The sequence below is a fragment of the Carlito syrichta genome, unplaced genomic scaffold (assembly GCF_000164805.1).
Source record: "Carlito syrichta isolate Samal-C Ts95f unplaced genomic scaffold, Tarsius_syrichta-2.0.1 Scaffold311480, whole genome shotgun sequence".
Taxonomy (NCBI): Eukaryota; Metazoa; Chordata; class Mammalia; order Primates; family Tarsiidae; genus Carlito; species Carlito syrichta.
The window spans coordinates 540,079-552,227 of NW_007255576.1; the positions used below are offsets into that span (position 1 = coordinate 540,079).

Genomic DNA, 12,149 nt, shown 5'->3' on the forward strand with positions numbered 1-12,149 from the left:
ACATTAAAATGCAATGTTTATGGTTTACCACAAGCTTGCTGGCCTTGCATATTTAATGTCTTACAATCTTAGAAGAAAAATGAAGCAGAGTAATTGCAGATTTAATAAATAACAGCGAGAGTTAATGCAGATGTTGCTTTGTAATCTTTTCTCCAGAGCAGAGAAGATTGCCTGGTTGTTTCACTAACAACCCAAAAAAGGAAATGTTGAGTGCTAGCTCAGAGAAGTCATTTTATCATCTATGTTTGTTTACTCTTGTTAAAGTGCTGAACATTCTCCACACAATATTCTCTTTGATGGAAGCTGAATGCAGTAAAGCAGCTTACAACTTCAATGACTTATTTTTACCTCACTTTCATTTGCATGTGTGTGAGTATTTGCATTTTAACCCGAATGCCCTGAGGAAGAGTAATAGCATGTCCAGAGGACTTATGCAAATTTCTCCATGAAATAAATTCTCTTAAATTAATTTCATGATACTTGAAGACACAGCATTGTAAGGACTCAGCTTCTTTAAGTAATTAATATTGACTACTGATATTGATCATTTGTTTAGTCATTTTCTTCCTTCCTTAAGAAGTCAGAAATGTAAACAGCAAAGAGAAGTTGCCCATGTAGAAATCAAAGAGATTTTATGGAGATGATATGCTTTGTATTGAAACTGTTTTAAGGATTCTCAAAATGTATAACACTTTCCAAGATGCTAATTGCTAGTGTAATTCCACTATTTCTCTAAAACTAGTTGCCATAGTTAATGAATGTTTTATCAAAAATAATAATTTCTGGCTTCTAAAACTACGTCAGCTCATCAAATTAACAATATCCCCCAGATCAACATTGGTATCATGTCATTTATGCCTTTGCTTTTAACTTTCAACGTCAAAATTTGACACTCAGAAGATAAGTAAAGATAGAAATGCAGAGCAAAATTAAAATCCCCCAGAAATAATTTAAGTAGAAATTTAATAGAAATAATGTAAAAATAAACAATAAAAGCAGCATTTATCCACAAACAAAGGCTACTATAGAAGGCATTTGGCTCTTTTTCTGGCTAAAAAAAAAAAAAAAAGGAAAAGGAAACAAAAGCCACAAGTACTTGCATCACTGGGAGCCCACTTAGCCAGTGGTCATCGTGCTACTCTGTTTTAAAATTAGAAAATTAACCTACATCCTCATTTTATAGTGAATATATCTATAATTAAATTTCATATGCATTTAAAATGCTGAGAGGGATGGTTCTTTGCATTAAGGAATTACACAACTATGAGACTATCTTAGGTCTCTAAGAGCATAAATATTTTCCATATTTATTTTCACCTCTCTGGTGATAATTTTTATTCATTTCTGGGCTTTAAGAAACATACATTCCATCTCACCAGATTCATAATCACCAGAGTTCACTTCTCTGGGGTTTTAAAAGTTCTTCAAGTATTCAAGAAATCAGGAGGGGAATAAATCCTTAAATATATAGTCCAACTACAAGTAGTATGCTACTTAGAATATTTTTCTGTTAGCACATCCTAAAGAGCTAAACATTTCATTAGTACAAATACCACGAAAAAAAATCAATATAGATAGTCATGGTGTTAGGTTACAGTTTTTTAATAAGTATCTTTGCAAGAACAGAAGAGAGAGAGAATTAAAACAATGCACTCAACCGTTTTACCGAGTATTTAACTTCTATTTTCAAGCAATACTTGTTTTAAAGGTTGCATAAAGATTATTAAAAAGTTTAGCATGATTTTTTTTCTTTTCTTTTTTTTCCTCACCAAAAGCATTCCTTTTGCTCTCAACTTGACCCAAGTTGTATTTGTCTGTAGCAGAGTTCAGGACAATTATTGAAAATCATACCTTTTAATCCGGGGATTTGCCACAGGAGCCCTCAAAGCTGAGATGTAATTACACTAAATATTCAGCCCAAGCAAAAGAGTTTGCAGGTGTGGAAAGGAGGAGGGGATAGGTGCTGCTCTGTGACTGTCACTAGGTTGAAAATCTCCTGCTTCTACTCCATAGCACAGTTAAAAAATAAGGTTTCCCTCAATGAACACAATCCGGCTGACACCCACATTAGATCATATGGTAATGATATGTCTCTTGTATTGTAGCCAGAAACTTTATCGGTCTTTTTTTTCTCCCCATTTGCTTTATTTCTTTTGCATCTGCTTAAGATTCTAAACGACTTTTGTAGTATAGAGAAGCAACTTGATTTGAAATTTGTCTTATTGCAAATTCATTTCCCAAAAATATTGTAACTAAAGGGTTGGTTTCCCCTCCCCCAGTCCCAATCCACTCTCCACCCTTTCTAGTCTTGTTTATGAGTAACTTTTATTATACTTCAGAAATGACCGTTTTTCTTGCTTTCAGGATGTGTAAGTCCAGAAGATGGAATGAAATTAATTTTGTGGTTGTTTTAAATGTGGTCTGTAAAAATAAATGAGTAGCCTTATGTGAAAATACTCATGCGAACTCTTACTTGCCTTGGAATGTTTGTGCAAATTTAAGTACTTTGCTAAGGCATTTTTCTATCTATTTTGAACATATTTCTAAAATGTGCTGGAAGAAAGCCATGGTTTTACACGCAAAGTATGTCATCTATTAATGTATTAATTACCCATAGCTTAAAATCTTTCCTGTTGCCATCTATTTAAAAAACAAAGACATAAATACTTGAAGTTGGTAACAAGATAGTTTAGTCTATATGTGAAAAATCTGATTTCCATAGACTGTATTTTATGTAATCCAGAAATTTGAAAAGGCAATAGATACTATGACTCTTTCCAAATTTCAGTAAGTGGAAAAAAAGAAAGTGCAAATACAAGGAAAGATATTTATTTAGCCACTGGAAAGATTTTTTGAGTTTTTATAATTCCCTTGCTGGATGCTGGTAGTTGTCTCTGTGTAAATTCTCTGTGTTTTGACTCATATCTCATGCCCTTGCCTCTAGGCTGTTACCAGATGGAAACTTGAAATCCACATCTGTGAAACTTGAGAGAATCCCCCTCTGATCCTTCACCCTCCTTTAGCCATCTAAGTATATACATCTACAGTAAACACTCATTTGCCTTGATAAAACGTAAAGGAATTAAATTCTTGAGTGGGCATGTAAAGGAAGGGGTGGGGTGTTAGCCCATCAGAGTTTGCTTTTTTTTTCCAAGTTCAGTGTCCCAGGTTAGCACTCCACTCCCTCATCTCTCCTTAAGTTAAATGATCACATGCCTAGTTAATTCTGATGGCTTAGGAAAAAACAAGCACTCTTTTACCTGGACATTGGTGCAAAAGTACATGGTCCCCTTACCTGGTATTAATTAATTTTCTCCTCTGAATTATTTTTGCAAGGAATTTATCCCTTTCTGATGATTTGTAATCACTTCTTCAACATATTATAATTATTTATGACATGGCTTACTCCAAGGCAGAAGTATGCTGTGTTCTTATCTGTGGAGTCCTTGCACACAGAATAGTTATGGTATATAGTACATTCTTAAGAAACACTTGATAAATTACTTAAAAAGCCAGTCACATCATGGACTGTCAAATCATGGCCTATACCATGATTATTGTTTTATCTCACTCCTGGTTTGCTCTGAAATAAAACCCAATTCTACTAAAGTGTATGTGATAAATAATAGCAATGATTATTGAAGGAGGGAGAGAAGAAGCAGGGAATATTAAAAGAAAAAGTTGAAGAGGAAGAAGGAGGAGAAAAAAGTGGTATTACCACTTTACCTTGGTATGTAGATTATTTTACTTTTGTAAAAGTGGAACCATTTTGGTTAAGGTTTACATTTTGGGGTTTCTCTCTGTTGGTGAACTGTAGGAACTCAGGCAATTTAACTCTCTGAATCTCAGTTTCTACATCTGTAAAATGGGTAGACATTCTTACTTAACTCATCATATAGGAGAGAAGAAGAAGTAAAGCAATAACTAGAGTATGGTTCTTATAAGGTAAGCACTCCACAAACATTAGGTTTCATGATTTCCTGATGTAAATTGAAGCAATCCTTTGAGTTAGGCAAGGGATATCATGTTTTCTATTCCCCTTTTACAGATAAGAAAATTGAAATCCAGTAACTTGCCCAAGTTCACAGAGTTGGTGAAAAACAAAGCAGAAACAAATACCCAGGTCTTCTCATACCTAATCCAGTTTTCTTTACCACACTGTATCTTAAGAGCCAACTCTTCATGCATAGAAAATTAATTATCAAAATTTTGGGGTTACAGGTCTTTGCAGACTATTTTAAAAACTGTGACTACATAATAATGCTTCTTAATCTTTATATATGTATACAGAAACAAGCAAATGTTTTCATTTTTTTATTTCAGTAAGAAGTTTATCTCCAAAATTTCAAACATGTTACCAAATACCATCTTATTTAAAGATTAGATTTTTAACCACATGTTAAGTTATATATGCTGTCCCATCCATGTTTTGGTAGGAAAATTAAGTCACTGTAAAGTCATATACAGTTAAGTCACAAAGAGGTCATGACACTCTCACCAGAATCCAGGGCTTTTGCAATCTAACATGAGATGGAACAATTTTAAGGCTAGAAGCAATATTTGTGTAGAGATAGCTTAAAATCATCCTGCCTTGGAATGTTTGGGGGTAGGATTCCCTGAAACCCTGGCTGTCATATAGATATTTGAAATATTCGAACTCGGAGCACATACCACTTCTGCTGTTAAAACCACTTAGACTTTGATTTCTACTGACATCCCACTCACTCACAGGGTAGCTGTATTCTGCGTACTGTCAAAGTTCATTTCAGGGCTGCTCACTCTTTCTCACTGACGTCACATACAAGTGATTTAGATTGTACCTGCACATTAAGGCTGTGAAGAATGCCAGAACTTAGAAGGGTCTCCTACTGACACCCTTTTATTTTCTAGGAGGTCTGGAAGTAGGTGATTATCTTCACAAACCTGGTGTGACTGGTTTATTCATAGAATGACTCTTCAAAGTCAGGTTGGGGGCTGACGTGGATTGTCTGGACCTGTATTTTGCCACTCTAGACAGAGTTCTTTCTTAGCCAAGGAGGAAGGCTAGGGTGGAATTGAGGGCAGCTTTGAATGCAAGATGGCTTGAAACAAAATATGGTACTTTGGTTGTCTTCCATGTTTCTACTCTTTCCACCCTCCCCACTGTGTTCAATGTCCTTGTATCTTGCACAAGTGACTTAATCACTCTGTTCTTCAGATTTTGAATCTGTAATACATGGCTAACCAGAGCACTATCTTCTTCATGAGTTTGTGGCGAGGTTTAAAGAAGATGATTACAGAAACATTTAGAACCACACCTGATGTATCTCAAACAACACAGGAGCAGTTGTTCTTGCTTCTGATGCTGTTTCTCTTATGTTTTTTGTTATTACAAATCTTATGTCAGACATTCTATTACAATAATCAGACCAAATCTCCTTTTATAGGCCAATGAATTTTCTGCTTAACAACCCAAGGTATCACTTAAACCTTAATGTATTTGGAAGAACAAAGACTTAGGAGGTAGATAAGTTTGGGTTTAAGACTTTACTTTGTATTGTTAAATAACAGCCTGGTTTTCTATGTGCAGAACATTTCATTGGGTTCCAAGTTCTGCTGAAATCCATTCGTGGACTTTGTAAGGAAACAGAGAGCCCAGGTTAAGAATTTCTACTCTGAGCAATAATGTAGAAATAGGAATAGATATAGGGACAGGATAAGCAGCAAATTAAGAAAAGATATAGAGCTGTGAACTTTTCTTTCACTGCAAGAAGGTATTCAAATCCTTAATTCTCTGATTCTTCTTTAATACTCAGAAGCATCACTTTTGTCAGTTGTAATTAAGAGATTAATACTGATTCATCAGTTTGTACTTGGACAACAAGCTAACATTTATTGGATATCTATTAGTTTTACAAGGCACATACTTCTCTGTTAAAAACAAGGAAGTTTTCAGTAACCAATCAATCAATTAATCAGCAAATACTGACTGAGGAAACACTAGGGGAGAAAGTGTCAATACCAGGCAGTGTTGAAGATACTGAGAAACACATTGTGAAGGGCATGACCTTCAGGGATATATGCTGCAAAAGGATCTAGGGCATAAACTATAGATTTCTCCAATAATATTTTAGTATTAGCATACCAGAAAACTTATAATGCATAATTTCTGGCCAAAATAAAGTATGATGCAATTAAAAATAATTATCTTAGCAAGTCAGAGGGGGGATAAGGGAGAGATCGCTTTACACTTAAGTGGTTAGGTAAGTGTTTATGGAGAACAAGGCACAATTTGAGTTAAATCCTGAGGGATAAAAAGAATGTACATAGAATGAAAGGAGAGAATGGCTTTTTATTCTAGCAATGGCAGTAAGGAAACCTCGGGGAAGCAGGAGACAATTAATAAATCAATGTGGCTTACACGGATCCTTCTTTTAAAGAAGCTGTGAGCTCCTTTATCATCCTTGAGTGTCCAACAACTGCCATGGTGTCCAACATGCCAAAGTCACAGGGTAAATGAATGCCCCATATGTATGGAAATTACTAAAGGGAGATATAGCAATAATAAGAGTAGAATCTAACTGTGGAAGAACTTAAAAGGTTCCATGGGGGCTTATCCATTTATTCATTCATCTGTCCAGCAAATGTTTGTTTGATGATTATGCCCATGACTTGCTTGAAGGTGAATGCTATCAAAGGTAATTGAATGAGGTAATCACATTATATATGAGTTTTATTTTAGAAAATCAGATCTAGCAAGTACATGCAGGGTGGTGAAGCTAGAGTCAAGGAAACTAGTTAGGAGGTTATTGCCTTAATCTCAGTGTGTTAATATCTTAATAACAGGAAGATAGGTGGGCAGAAATAGGGCCACTGCTCAAAAAGTTGATGTGCTACATTAAGTATAAATGTTTAGAGCATCCATCCTGTACCAGGCACTGTGGCGTGGTCCTTAAACGTACCACTTCAATTAAGACACACAATATACCTATCAGTTAGTCATTATCATAAACAATTTTCATAATCAATTTTAAAAGCACAGAGCTAATGAGGGTTGAAGCCGCGGCCTCTGAACATTGTCCTCTGTAATGCTCTAACCAATAATTCTGTCATGTACATGATGGCAGGGACAGTTGATGCTCTGCTTGCATTATTATCTCTAAGAAGAACATTCTTTCAATGGAAAGAGACAATAAACAAAGACGATTAAGTTAACCCAAAGCTATAGATGTACACAAAAATTACAATAACTGAATTGTTCTGTTTGAGTTCAATTTAGGGCACTAAAATAATGTGCCATCTTGATAGAGGCAGTAGTCTGAGTAATGTTAGAGAAATCATGCAATTGGAATTATAGAATGAAAGAAGGAAGGAGGATTCACATAGCTTCATCTCCTGATTGGCTGAATTTTCGCATGGGAAAGGATTCGGTATTGAATGAAAGCTCCTTGCACTCATGAAAAAAATGTTGACATGTGACAGATGAAACCAGCTTCTGAACTGTGGGTCTGGAAAGTGAGTGAAAACTACCAAAAAGAGAAAGACAAATGCCAGACACTACCTGCAAAACGCCTTCCCTGACCCTGCTCCATTTTGTTTGCATATTAGTTGATGAATGCTGCTGGAAATCAGGTCTGCTACCATGAACCTGCCAAAGTAGACTTCTTTGGAAATGCTATACTTCCTTTGCAAACAAAGAAATATGGCCTTGTGAAGATGAAAGTAAAGATTAAACACAAAATGAAACAGCACAGAAAAATTTGCAATGCCTGAAACATGAAAAACAGAAAAGACTCTTTGGTTGTGATTTCCTTCAACAAATATTTCTTCATTAGCTTTTTAGGGGAGTAGCAGAGTATAACATTTGACCTAAACACAGACCCTGGGACCAGATGGCTTGGGTTTGAGTCTCGGCTTTGCTGCTATCTCTGTGACCTCAGGCATTTTCTCCATTAATGATAGTACCTACTTAACATGAGGATAAAATACTTCAGTATGTGTAAAGGTCTAGAACAGTCTTGTTATATAGGACAAGCCCTGTAAGTTTACATCAAGCAATGGCAATTTCAGAATGGATCCAGAATTTTAAGAGATTGTTTTCTTCTTCTTCTTGCCTTTTTTATTTATTTATTTATTTTGAGTTGGAGTCTCACTCGGTCGCCCAGACTACAGTGCAGTGGCCGCTTCCGGCCACCGCAGCCTTGCCTGCTGGGATCCGGTGATCCTTCCACCTCAGCCTTCTGAGTAGCCGGAATTACAGGCATGCGCTACCACGCCCGGCTGATTTTTTGATTTATTGTAGAGATGAGGTCTCGCTGCCCAGGCGGGTCTCGAACCCGCGGGCTCAGGCAATCCACTCACCTCAGCCTCCCAAAGGCGCGGGATTACAGGCTGAGCCACCGAGCCCGGCCTTCTTCTTGCCTTTTATTAATACTCTAGTCTGAAAATTATGTCTTGTTTAATTTGGAGCATTCAAATGTAGGTCATGTATATACTGCAGGGTTCCTATTTGCTGGGCTCCTTCCAATTTATCCTGTATCCTAGGAAAAGTAAATGTACCACTACAGAGTACAGTCAGAATTTAAGTAGGCAAATGAATGAAAAGTCTTCTTCTAGTGTTGGTACTGTAAAATAATAACTTAGTTTAGGAACTTTTTCTGAGATAGTTTCAGCCCCTTGAGAGCTATTTGATTTGATTCAAGTTATTCCTACAACAGCAATAATTTAGCTCTTGTAATTTGCCTTTTTTGAGGTTATATCTTTAATAATTCATGAGATGAATTTTTGATGCAGATATATTAACATGACAACATTGCGCAACATGCTTTCCATTTCAATCATATGAGTGGTTTTTAAAATTATTTTTTTAAAAATCCTGTATCTTGAATAAATCCATTTCAATTACCAGAGGAAATATCACTGCTTGGAAATACTTTATGTGACCATCCTTTGTAAATAATCTCTAAGCTTATCATTTAAAAAAGCATTAAATCATCCATATGCAAGCTTACTTTATAATTATGAGCCCATGGGGTTAACAAAAGAAAATTGGGGCATGATCACATTTGGTGTTTTAGGTTTAAATCTCTTTGGAGCTTTCTCGATCAAAAGATTGGCTTCTCATGAAACATCTTCATTCTTGGAGGCTGGTTTCAATAACGTCCCGAGCATTACTCATGGTTCATGATAATACAAATCCAACTAGAAGCAGAATACTTAATTCTTCCCGTAGGCAAGGAGCCATAGAAGTTTGTGCTATCAAAACACTTTCTAAATAGGTGGTTCCTTAGCTTTCTGGATGATAAGAACATTATGCGCCTGTCTGCAGAGAGTAAAAGCATGTTGCTAAAGCTGCTGAGATTACGGGAAATACTGTGAAGGTTTTCTTGTCTTTAATTCCATGTATTGCAAATCTTGACTGTAGCCAGCTGACAATTAAAATGTGGTGGAATCAACATTACACTAGCAAGTATTTAATGATGCCATTGCAAATCTGGTGGTTTAAAAGGGCTTTTTGGTGTGTACATTTTATTGTGTGAAAAATATTCATAACACAAATTTTACCGTTTTAAGTGTTCATAGTAGTGACATTAAGTGCATTTTTAATGTCATGCAACTATCACCTATCACCACTATCCATTTCCAGAACTTTTACATTATCCAAAAGTCTCTGTTCCAATTAAACAATAACTCCGGAATTTCTTCTACCCTCCAGCACCTCATAACTTGTCCCCATAAATTAGCCTATTCTAGGTACCTCATATAAGCAGAGTCAGATACTTTTATTTTAAGTTAGGAAAAAAGATACACACACACACACACACACACACACACACACACACGTATACATACATTCTAGTACTCCTTTTCAAATTTAAATGGTAGGAGAGTGGAATGGGAAGAAACTATTAGAGGCTGGGAAGGAGCCAACACTGTGATGCTTCAAGAGAAGGACTTCCAGGAGGATAGTTCTGACTTCAGTCAGTAGACCCTCGATGCTTGCTTTGATAATACCCAAGGTGTAATTTGGAGAGGCTTAACATTCTTTATTAAAAGCAATACCAAACAGAAGCGGAACAATTCAAATGCACAGGATTTTCTCTAGAAAATAATTCATCAAGAAAGCTTTAATATCACCAAAGATTTGTTTATGTGAAGACCATACAATTTGAGCACCAGCTAATACATTTGGAGAAATGGAACTGACTCCTTATTAGCAAGTGCATATTTTAAAGTCTCTAATCAGTAGCGCTTCAGTAATATTCCTGTCTTGTCACAGCAACTCTGTGAAACAAAGGAAAAGCTATATTGTGTAACTATAAAATACAATGAGACTAATTTGGCATAGTCAAAAGTTTTAATCTTGGTCTTATTTTCTACATAAACTAGCTATTTTTGTGAAAGTACTTAAGACTAATTACTATCTTTCTGCAAAGATAGCATCGATTTCTGCAAAGCGTCTTTTAATTTAAAAACACTGGTATGCTGAAATTGAAAATAAACATCTTATACGTTTTAATTCTAAACAACAGAAATCATTTAAACATTATATTAAAAAACTTAGAAAAGGAAAAATCAATATCAAACATCACCTTGGGAGAAGTGAAGTTACTTTCATTTGCAGTTTAAAAACCATCATTTAGTTCACTCCAGCCTTAATTTACCACAAGGCTTCTTAAATGTGGCCACCAGAATGCAAGCTCTGTAACAACAAGAATATTGTCACTTTTGCTCATTGTTGTATCTCTCACTTCTAAAACAGGCATGGCATATGGTTAACTTGGGTAAATAGATATTGAATATTAACCCTGTGGGACCTAAGATTCTGCAGACCCCAAAGCACAAGCAGCCAATTTTTCCATACTGAATTCCCTTAAACATCTAGAAGAACCTGTCTTCACCGGCAAATGCCTGTCAGGTTGGCAGGAGATTAAGTCCAAGCGCAACCCAAGTTGAATGTTCCTTCAGAGTGTTAATTTTGGAGGGCACAATCCTTCTGGCTTGCTTTCCCATATTACAAAGTTAAGACTTCACCATCTCTCTGTGCTCTTTTCAAAGCCCTACAAATGAACCCAAGGATCCACACTTCGAATTGCAAACCCCATCTGTCTATATGTCCTATCGCCTCCCCATTTCCATTCCATAATCCCAAGACTTTTCCAAGCTGCAAGTTTCCTAAGTTTTCTCCATAACTCAGATATCCTTGAAATTCAGTCAGTTGATTACCAACTTCATAGATTTTTTTTCATCTTCTCTGCAATTTACTTAACAATTGTTATTCTTTTTTTTTTCTTTTTTAAGAGTTGGAGTCTCACTCTGTCGCCCAGATTGGAGTGCAGTGGCTGCTCCCGGCCACCGCAGCCTCGACCTGCTGGGCTCCGGCGATCCTTCCGCCTCAGCCTTCCAAGTAATTGGAACTACAGGCGTGCACTACCACGCCTGGCTAATTTTTGATTTATTGTAGAGATGAGGTCTTGCCAAGTTGCCCAGGTGGGTCTTGAACCCGTGAGCTCAGGCAATCCACTCACCTCAGTCTCCCAAAGGCGCAGGATTACAGGCTGAGCCACCGAGCCCGGCTAACAATTGTTATTCTAAATAATATTAGTCAACAAAATCATATTGCTGTATGGTAGTTATATTTTCTGTTTTGTGATAAAATAAATGCATAATGGTTATAATAAAACTATTCATGTACCACCTAAAATCATGTAGCCTAAAATCAATGGTGTAGATTTTACTCTTGTGAAACTATTTAATAACCCTTAACCCAATGCTCTTAAAGTCAAATTCCAATACTTTATATTTAACTTAACATTGGTGATGATTAACTCATAAAAGTTGTCAGGCATATAGATATTGGGAAGTTTCCCATCTGAAGCTCCATTTAGTTTGTTGGGTTTATATCAGAAATATTGTTTGTTCTCCAAGCCTGTGAGGTCATTCAAATTTCTGTCTTCAATGTCATAGAGAATCCCAATAATAGCAATTTAATGACTATACCAATCCTATATATTATATCTACTTCACATAGGTCCCGGGCATTCAAACCACTGTTCTCAACATGATATGGAGGTTTCTCAAAAAACTAAAACAAAATGAAAAAAAATGGAAGTACCATATGATCCAGCAATCCTCTTTCTGTGTATATATCCAAAGAAATTAAAATCTAT

General features: G+C 36.1%; 1 protein-coding gene across 4 annotated transcripts in view; it reads right to left on the reverse strand.

Moving 5' to 3' along the window:
- Positions 1–10,631, reverse strand: part of DCN (decorin) — a 49,428-nt gene extending 38,797 nt beyond the window's left edge. For 2 of the 4 annotated variants that reach the window (XM_021717895.1, XM_008068709.2), the window contains exon 1: positions 1,852–2,327. The gene's annotated coding sequence lies outside the window, so the exon portion shown is untranslated. Of the gene's footprint in view, positions 1–1,851; positions 2,328–10,571 lie in introns of those variants that run through there. The other 2 variants (XM_008068710.1, XM_021717894.1) reach the window with 2 other exon arrangements.
- Positions 10,632–12,149: the final 1,518 nt, after the last annotated feature.